We start from the raw sequence: 9,784 nt of genomic DNA, 5'->3' as shown, positions 1-9,784 counted from the left end.
CCAACTTGCATTAGTTAGGGCATATAGAGAGTCCTAAAAATTACAATTCACTTGAACTTAAGCAATCTTACAAAAAGCTTTAAAAACCAGTCGAGTCTAGTTGATCGAGTCTAGGATAGCGGTTCTAGATGGTTAGGCATCGTAGTTTAGAATAGGTCATTGAACTACGTTGATTCTGATTCTTCCCGAGGCCGGGATACGTAGAGCAACCATGATGGATGGCCATCCTGGTCAGAGTCAAGTATTGCATTAGAGTCTTAGGGTTTGTCGTGTCGAGTCGTGTGTAGAGTTGAATTGTGTTGTGTGTTTTGCTGTGTTTTCTTACTTTCTTGTGCGGACCTTTTACCTTTAGCTGTAGCATGCATGTGTTTGCACACCAAAACTTAGACAACAATTAGGTATGACACTCATAACCTAGCTATTCTTAGGTGACACTTCTCTCATTTATTTTGTGCTTATTATTCATCTCCGATACATGCATGATTAGGTAGACGTCTTCTCGGAGATATATGTTCCCATTTCACATGACTTTTGCCCAAAACTCTTCAAAATCAATAAATAAATGGCATAAGAGACCAGGTGTTTGCACTTGGGCCGATGAGGTGCTCTTCGGACCTTCCAAATTCGTAACCAGGTACGAACCTTCTTTTATATCTCTGGTTATCCATTGCAACAGAGCATAGTATGGGATCCAGGGCCCACTTCCTTGGATGACGACTCTTCTTTGTTTAAGGTACGTCTAGAATCCGGGCTAGTCCCCCGAATCGAGAGGTATCTCACTTTACATCGCCACTCATGCTCTGAGAGGCACTTCTTTCGAGAGTTTCTTGGTAGAGCTCTCCATTCACGTGGATGATCCAGAGAGACTTTCTGGGGGTTCGTCCCCCGCCTCTCTCGGATCGGGGTCCACAGATAGTATGCTAATGAAAAAAAGAAATCTTTGTTATATATTTCTGTCATAAATCATGACATGAGAAGAGATAATAAGTCTATGTTGGTGATCGTGTTCGTACCAGCCGAATGAAGTGGGTGAAGTTGCATATTCTTCCATCCAGTGTTGATGATTTTATGGTAGCCTTGAAAGGATCGTGTAGCCGTCGTTTGTACTGCACCCTTCATCAACTCGATGGCATGATACATAGAACCCATGGTAGGTTTTTTATCCCCATCTACCATCCTCAAAACTCTTACTATGGTCTCTAATATATCAACTATTGTCTTACAATTCTGCCAGAAAGTTGGACTACCGACGAGACCCTCAGCCTTCTGTCTAGCTGCACTCTTGCTCTCTCTGTAATCATTCCACTCACTGGATGAGAATAATTGCTTTAATCCAACCTTCTTGTCCAGCATACTTTGAAGAGCCATGTAGTTAGTGGCAAACCTAGTAAGCCCAGGGCGTACCAAGTCTCCCCAACACTTCTCCCTCATGAGTGACAATACATAGCCATGGTTGTATATGAAGTTAGTCACTAATCTGGCATCAGCGACTACGTTCTTCACCCTCTATGTTTTCCCAATGTCCTTTAGCATTAGGTCGATGCAATGTGCCACACACGAGATCCAAAATATATGATACTTCTCCATAATTTTCTGCCCCACCTTCTTGTAGTTGCTCCCGTTGTCGGTGACAATTTGAACAACATTTTTCTCCCCAACCTCCTTAATTACCTCTACCAATAGTTTGTAGATGTACTTGTAGTCTTTGATGACAGCGGAAGCCTCAATACTTTTTAGGAAGACGGTCTTGCCATCATAGTACACCATAAAGTTGATGATGGACTGTCTCGTGGGACTAGTCCAACCATCGGTCATGATTGTGACTCCGTACTCAGGCCATTGTTGCTTTAACCCATTTATATATTTCTTTAGGTCCTCAACCTCCAAGGGTAAGTACTTATTCACGATTTTGTATGAAGTGGGAGCCTTCACTCCTCTTCCATATTCGCCAGCTACATCAACAAAATACTGCAAGTATGGGCTGGTTACGGCATTTGCCGGGATGGCATTGTAGAAGGCAAATTTCGCATATGCTCTCCCAACAGCTTCCCTCGCACTTCCCCACATACTTTTTAAACTCCTCTGCTTTCCCTTTCTGCACAATGCGGGGTCCTTGCTTCCTACCTCCTTGACGCTTCCCCCACGTGTCAACCCCGGCTGAGTTGTCCTATGTTCCCTTGTACTACCGCCGCCCACCTCATGCTTAGATCGGGCCCAATTCGGCCTGGTGGATGCAAATTCGGCCCTCTGCCTTCTGTCGTGCTCATCAGCTAGTGACTCTCTCACTGCACGCCTATGTTACGATCTGGTGTATCATGTATCGATATCGGATGGGAATGTACTATCATCATCGTCTTCGTCGCTGTCATCTACATCGTACCTTCCCGATACAGCATCGATGAACTCTTCTCTCATCTTTGCTTTATCCGCCTTACAATTCTTCTCATCTAGGGAGTTTCTAATTTCGTCCTGAACCTCCTTAGGGCAATTTCCGCACCCTCTTACATCTCCTCCTCTACCTATCAGGTGGTGTTTCAATCTTGTAATACCACCGCCGCCCATTTTCTTACCACAATAGTTGCAAATAACCCTCTGTGTGCTGTTGCCATCAGGTCGGCAATGTTACCAACCAATGTCTTCATCTGCATTCTCCTCCTGAGCACGATGCTGCCCACGTGCCATATTGATAGCTTCAAGGGGCTGTAAAAAGTACAACATAAGACAAAATGACAACACTATTCAGTATTTTGAAAAAAGGATCATCCTATTGAAATATTTTTTTGGGCATATGCAATAGACGTTTTGGCCCATCAAATGAACGGTTTGTAAATTACTAGTTTGCAACATTCTATAGTAAGGTTAGGTGACTAGTTTGCAACTCATAAATATCCCACTATAGTAATAAGGATTTCTAGCTTCCATCACAGAAGGCATTTTGCAGATGGGTTGTTGCATGTGAGAGCAGCCACCTCGTGAATGAAGAGAAAGTCTGCTGAAAAGTGAGCCTGTGTGGCTGCTCTCACATGCAACAGCCCATCCGCGAAATGCCTTTTGCAATGGACACTAGCAAGTCACATAGTAATATACGTGTGTGTAACAAAAGAATCCTTCCAAGGAATTTGAACAAGAAAAAACTTTTCTAGCACCATATACCCATTAGTGAGGATTGCTAGTTCAAAGAAGTGTCTGTCCATTACGTTCCCAAATGTGCTACATCCAAGATGCTATAAGTGACATGTATGGGGCACTAGTGGTGCAACAAGCATCATTAATTACTAAAATCTCACTTTTCCTGATTATTGACCCATGGGTAATACATGATTAGGGATAAAAGGATTTTATTTATTTATTTCAAGTTTCTTCACTATTGCAGCTCCCAGCATGTCGAAATTACCATACATTGTTTAGCAATGTCCTTTTATTTGTTGAAGTGTACCTACGAATTTGTAAGCCCATATAGTCCAGTGTATTTAAAAAAATATTGTGGCTTAGACCATGAGATTTTATATGTTGTAAGCCCCCATTTTTTTTAAAAACAAATATTGTCGCTTACACCGTAGGATGATCCAAATAGTCCACTTCGTGGGCCACAATGTAAATAAGTTGTGCCCCAAAAAAATCAGTTCCATGAAAGTGCAAATATCATGTTCTATCTCTAGATTTAAATGCTGAAATTTGATTAGTTATTTCACAATCTCTTCTTTTTAATTCTGTGAATTCAACTTTTTACAAGGAAAAAAAATACCCCTATTTGACTATTACAGTCTCCATTTCGTCCAAATTTCAACAGTTCTTTTTTTTTTGAAATGGTAAACAACAACCCCACAAATTTCAACAGTTCTATTTCTTTCTTTTTTACAATAACAATTGCATCTTTATTGTTATGTTTTTTTTTTCTCGCGCGCGCATCGCGCGGGGTGCCCCACTAGTATATATATATATATATTCTTTCTTATAAGTATTTAAAATTTTTGGGGTATGCATCAGCATTGCACACAGACACAACCATATATGATATATCTACTAAGATATAACCAAAATCATGCATTTGCTAAATATGGCCCAGTTGGTTATTAAATATGGTGTAAGCCCTTATAGTCCCTTATTTTAAAAAAAGTACTACCGAGTACGGACCACATCATAGGATGATCAAAACCGTCCATCTAATGGAACACAACTTAAATAGGTTGTTCCCCAAAAATCATTTCCATAGGATCAACCCAACCCTCTGATCTATAGAGGTTTCCATAATATGCATTTACTTTATAGATCGAAGGGTTGGAATCATCCAATGGAAAATTGTAGGGGATCAACCTATTTGACTTGTGTTGCATAACTTGAATCACATGAACGGTTGGATCATCCTATAGTGTGGTCCGGACAGTAATTTTTGGAAAATAAGGGACTATAAGGCTTGCACCATATAAAATTACACTGTAATGAAAAAAGATTATAATAAACTAAAATAAAACACTTACCCCTCTAAAAGATTTCTATGTGGAGCTTCGAAGAGATCCACGCTTGGCCAAAATGACGAAGAACAAATTGGTTTTCAACAACTCACAGTAGGTTGTAAGAGTAAAGAATAAATACATAATATATATAATGCCTTCCGCCCTTCCCATCCTATTTCATTTATAGGGAAAAAAGAGTTAAAGAGTAAAAAACTAAAGACTACATATGATATGGCTTCCTCATTTAAAAAATTTGATTCCCTCATGCCTCTGCAAAAGTGATGGACTGATGGTACATTAGTGGGCATAAGGTGACAAAAGGTTTTCACATGCAATTAAATAATGACATTGAATCATTGATGCCCTGCCATGTGTCATGTGCCATACTGCCATCACATATTCATAAATCACAATTTCACATGCCTTGCACACAAGGAGACAAAAAATTTTCACAAGCAAGGCATCTTATGTCTAATCATGGCAAGGCATTTTCCCAACGTGCACAAGCAAGGTATTTTCCCAACTTGCACAAAAGTTGGGAAAATAAAATCTGAAAATTTCATGGCAATTTCGGAAATTTAGTACAAATTTCGGGAATTTCGGCTGGAATTCCCAAAATTTCTGCGAAATTTTGTAACCAGCCTGGGTCCACATGCCCTACCGAAATTTCTGAAATTTCGGTGAAATAATAACCCGTTTCAGGTTTTACTGATTTCGGTGTCGGTCTGCACCGAAATCCGAAATTTTGGTCTGAAATTTCGGATTTCAGTTGAAATTTTAAACCATGGATCTAGGTGGGCCTCCAACAATGTACAAAACACCGTATAAAGTGTATTTTAAAAACAAAATCACTTGGGCCCACATTATTAAAACATCCAAACCGTTCATTTGTTGGGCCTCAACAGAAATTGACCTTGCTCATAAAATCTTCTCCATGGTATGATCCTAACTCTCCGACATGTAGACGTACAACACCATAAATAAACCTCTATATATCGAAGTGTTGGGATCATTCCATGGGGATTATTTTTATGAAAATTCCTATTTTAATTGATGCCCAAGAAATGAATGGTTCGGATTTAAACTTTGCAATCTATTTAACTGAAACTTGTGAATTTTATATGTTGGCACCCCTTTTGATCTATGTTTTTTGTCATTAGGCTGTTCGACATAATGCTTATGGTTTATATTTTTCTTTTTTTACTATGTAACCCGGAATATTATTGTTTCTTCAATAATAATTGAAATTAATCATTTTAATTATTTTTCCAGGGAGATCATTGGGATCTAACAATTGGTTCCATCTGGAATACTATTGTGTCGCTTGTGCTCTTCAACTTCGTTGTTAAGATAAGTCTGTGGACCCCGATCCGAGGACGGTGAGGGAACAAGTCCCTAACACCCTCTGGATCTCCACAACGTGTAGGAGAGCTCTGCCAAGGAACTCTCGAAACGGATGCCACCCTCACTGCATAGCATGAGTGGCGATACAAAAAGAAAGAGATATATCTTGATCCGGAACCGAGGCTCGAAACCGAGATATATCTAAAAATAACTCAGAGTCGCCATCCATGGACAAGCCATGGAACCAAAACAAATGCTCTGTTTGCAATGGATAACCAGAGATACAAAAGGTCCGTGCCTGATGACGAATGGGGAAGGGGTTAGGCGCCCCCAATTCGCCCAAGTGCAAACACCTGGTCTCTTATGCCATTTATTATTAACTCCAAAGAAGTTTGGGTAAAAATCATGTGAAATGGGAACAATCCTCAGGATTCGTCTACCTAAGCATGCATTTCCTGAAGATAAAATAATAAGCACACATAAAATAAAATGAAAGATGTGGCACCTAAGCATAGCTAGGTTATGAGTGACATGCCTAATGGGTGTCTAAGTTCTGATGTGCAAACACATGCAAGCTATAGCTAAAAGGTATAGGATCAGTACTAGAAAATAAGAAAAACACATCAAAACACACAATAACAATACAACAAATCCTAAGACTCTAAATTATTAGCCCGAGTCCTCGGATGGTCTGGTATTCATCCAAAGAAGCCTACGTATCCCCGCCTCCACGAGAATCAAGGCAACGTAGTTCTTCGTACCTATTCTAAGCTAGGATGCCTAAGACACCTAGACCTCTATCCTAGACTCGATCTAAAAGACCGGACTAATTATTAAAGCTTCTTGAACGATTATTTAAATTCCAGTGAATTGTAGATTTTAGGACACCCTATATGTCCTAGCTAAATGCAGGTTAGCCCTAAGCTAATGCAGGTGGTTCCTACAACCTATGTGTAACTAGGCTGTGTGTCCTAAGGAAAACCAAGGGATCGCTAACGTATCCAAGACCTAGTCATCAGTCGGCGATGTGAATCGCCAACTGACCGGACGGAGGCGTTCCTATAACTCTAGGACAGACCCCTAACTCTAAAACAAGCACACAGCAAACAAACAATCAAACAACCTATCAAAAGAAAAACCCTAACTCTAAAACTCTCTATCTAGGAGAAAATCCTAACTCTAGAGGAAGATCTTTTGAAAACAAGATTTTAAAGGTTTTTGAAGAAGGTTGAAAATATTTATTTACAAAAAAGTTTGGCTGGACTTGGGATGTAAATCCCAAGCTGCACTACGTACCTCGTGAGAGAGGATCAAGCCAACGTAGTTCGAAACGAACTCTCAAACTACGCTTCTAAAAGAAACACTCACACTTCAGATTTTTTAAGGTTTTTTATATTTTCAAATGTTTTGATGTTTTTTAAATTTCTAATATTTTTGAGTTTTCAAATTTCTAATGTTTTTTGGATTTTAAAGCTTTTCCAATGCTCTGAATCTTTAAATGTTTTCAATCTTAAAGGGAACACGCAAAAACAACCATAAACTAGGGCAAAGCCCTAAATCCAAAAGGGGAAATCCCGAATAAGCAACTAACGCCTCAAAGAGACGAACCACAACAAGAAAGATAGCGTCCCAAGAAGAGAGAAAACGATCCAAGATCCCAAGCAAGCAAAGCTCTAATAAGACTGAGTTAGTCTCTAATAAGAGCGACGTAATCAACAACTCTAAAGGAGAAACTCCGAACTAACAACACTAAAGGGGGGAAACAAATGAGTCAGAGACTGTAATAACACTACAAAGGATGAATGAGTCAAAGACTCTCTAGTCAGGGCTGACTCCTATGCGAATGGACTATCGAATAAGGAGAAGCTCCCAAGTAAAAAGAATAAAAGACCATGTGCATAGTTGGCAAAGGTGAAACACCCAGCCGGGCCGGACAGCTACCTAGCCCTAGGGTGCAACAAATGTGCAACCCAATACCCATAAGGGTAGGGGTATGCTGCCAAGCCGAGTAGGGAGTTCTCCCAAAAACCAAACGACGCACAAAGAGGAGAACTGGTGAGAGAATGAGACCGGGCGGGTCTCCCAAACACACACAAAGATGGGCTCCAAAGGTTCCTAAAGGAATTTTTGAACCCACAGGCTTTTTAGGAATCTCGAATTCTTTTGGGTTTGTAGAAATTTTTAGAATTTTCTTGAAGCTTTTAATTATCTTGAGGCTTTTAGTATGTGTGTGGTTTCTTTTAGGTTTTTTGTTTATAAGGCTTTAGTTTCACTTGCAACTTTTAGTGGTCTTTTGGTTGATGGCTTTTAATAGGTTTAAATTGGTAATTTTAATGGGTGAATTTTGGGTTTGTGGCTTTTAGGTTGGGTGTATTTTAGATTTGTGCCTTTTGATTTTTGTTTGGAAAAGGACGTTAACACAACCATGTTTTGACAATTCCACATATTCGACATTGACCATTAAAAGTTCCAACAAATGCAGCCCACTAAAACTGTCATAACTCTTTAACCGCTTGGCTAAATTGAATGCACAAACATGCGTTGGAAAGATCATTTAGAGGGCTACAACTTTGTAGTTCAGCATTGTTTGTGAATTTGTGATTTAGAGGTTCGAAATTGGGTCACAAGATGGGCAGCCAGCACTATGGCGGGAATGATATTGGCACCGCCATATTTTTGTCTTATCATTTCTTGTCGAATAATGGGCTGTGATTATCCTTTGGGAAAGTAGGTTGTGTCTCCTTTCAACTGAAAAAGGGGTTGTGACTATCAAATTGAGACGGGTTATTTTGTTTATCAATTTAGAAAAGGAAAGGGTATTGTTATCAAATGATGCTCGAATGGGCTAATGTTGCAATTGGATTTTTTTGTTTTAGGGGCTGTTTGGGAATGGAAAATATATTCTAGGGGCTGTTTGGGAATGAAATTTGTAATTCAATTTACTGTTTATTGGTGGATTTTAATTTCCAAAGAGGGTTTGTTAGTGGATTTTATGTGTATTCGAATTGGAGGGGTGTGGCTTTATCAAAAGTGGAATTTGGTGGACTGTTGGGGGTTACAAAAGTTGGTTCTAAAATTGAATGGGTTTTGCAAAATTGGGTTCTTGGTTACGAAATTGGGTCCTTGGACTACGAAAATGGGTTTTTAATTTAAGTTTTGGACTGTGTTGTGGTTGCAAAATTGGGTGGGTTTCGGATTATTGATTTTGCCCAAAATGAACCGAAAATCCCATGAGCCTAAGATTCAAGATCCCTCACAAAAACTTAATTAATGAACGTAAAACAAAACTTGAACAAAACAAGATTATCTAATAAGAAAAACTTACTCTTAATAACATGTATCTAAGTCAAGAAAGAAACTAGAAAAAAAAAAACTAGTACTCACCTGAGAGAGGGTATGAGGAGACTGCTCCAAAGATGGGATCAGAAGGTTGTTTGTCCATGTTTTAGTCAAGAGGAAAAACTTTCTTTTTTCCAACCATCCTCCCTTGAGAGAGAAAGAGCTGTAGGTATGGATATTGAGAGGGATGTGAGATGAGAGCTTGAGAGGGTGAGAGGTTGCTGTTGAGAGGGTGAGATTGAGAACTTGAGATCATGAGAGTGAGAGAGAGAGAGAGAGAGAGAGAGAGAGATGAGATGAGATGCTCTTCTTTTTGTTCTTTTTTTTTTATGGGCTAGAGAGGTGAGACCTCTTGTTTGAGGGAAAGGGTGAGAGCTCCAAAGGGTGAGAGGGTTGTTCGGTCCCCCAACTCCCCCAAGGCCACTCCATCTCTCCCACAGCAACTCTCTTTGTACATCACCTCCTCTTCCTTTTTTTTTTTAATTTTTTTTTCTTATGTTGCCACCTCTCCCAAAAGGAATTTCGTGGGTTGCCTCATGCCAAGATTCCCACCATGCCTTCTTTCCATAAAATATTATTTATTCCCTAAATAGTGTATAGAAGATGCCATCAATGTTTTGCATATAATTTTTATTTATTTTAGCAAA

At 39.5% G+C, this 9,784-nt stretch overlaps 1 long non-coding RNA gene across 1 annotated transcript; it reads right to left on the bottom strand.

Annotated features, from left to right (window-relative positions):
• Positions 1–926: 926 nt before the first annotated feature.
• LOC143862201 (uncharacterized) lies at positions 927–4,620 on the bottom strand. The gene is made up of 2 exons (XR_013240208.1): positions 4,479–4,620; positions 927–2,700 (listed from the first exon to the last, which is right to left on the bottom strand). It is a non-coding gene; the product is annotated as an uncharacterized LOC143862201 (long non-coding RNA).
• Between the last annotated feature and the right edge of the window lie 5,164 nt (positions 4,621–9,784).

The sequence above is a fragment of the Tasmannia lanceolata genome, unplaced genomic scaffold (genome assembly GCF_043159265.1).
Source record: "Tasmannia lanceolata isolate RefF3 unplaced genomic scaffold, GAP_Taslan_0.1 ptg000037l, whole genome shotgun sequence".
In the NCBI taxonomy this organism is placed as follows: Eukaryota; Viridiplantae; Streptophyta; class Magnoliopsida; order Canellales; family Winteraceae; genus Tasmannia; species Tasmannia lanceolata.
The sequence above is the reverse complement of the archived record's forward strand: the minus strand, read 5'-3'. Positions and strand labels throughout refer to the sequence as shown.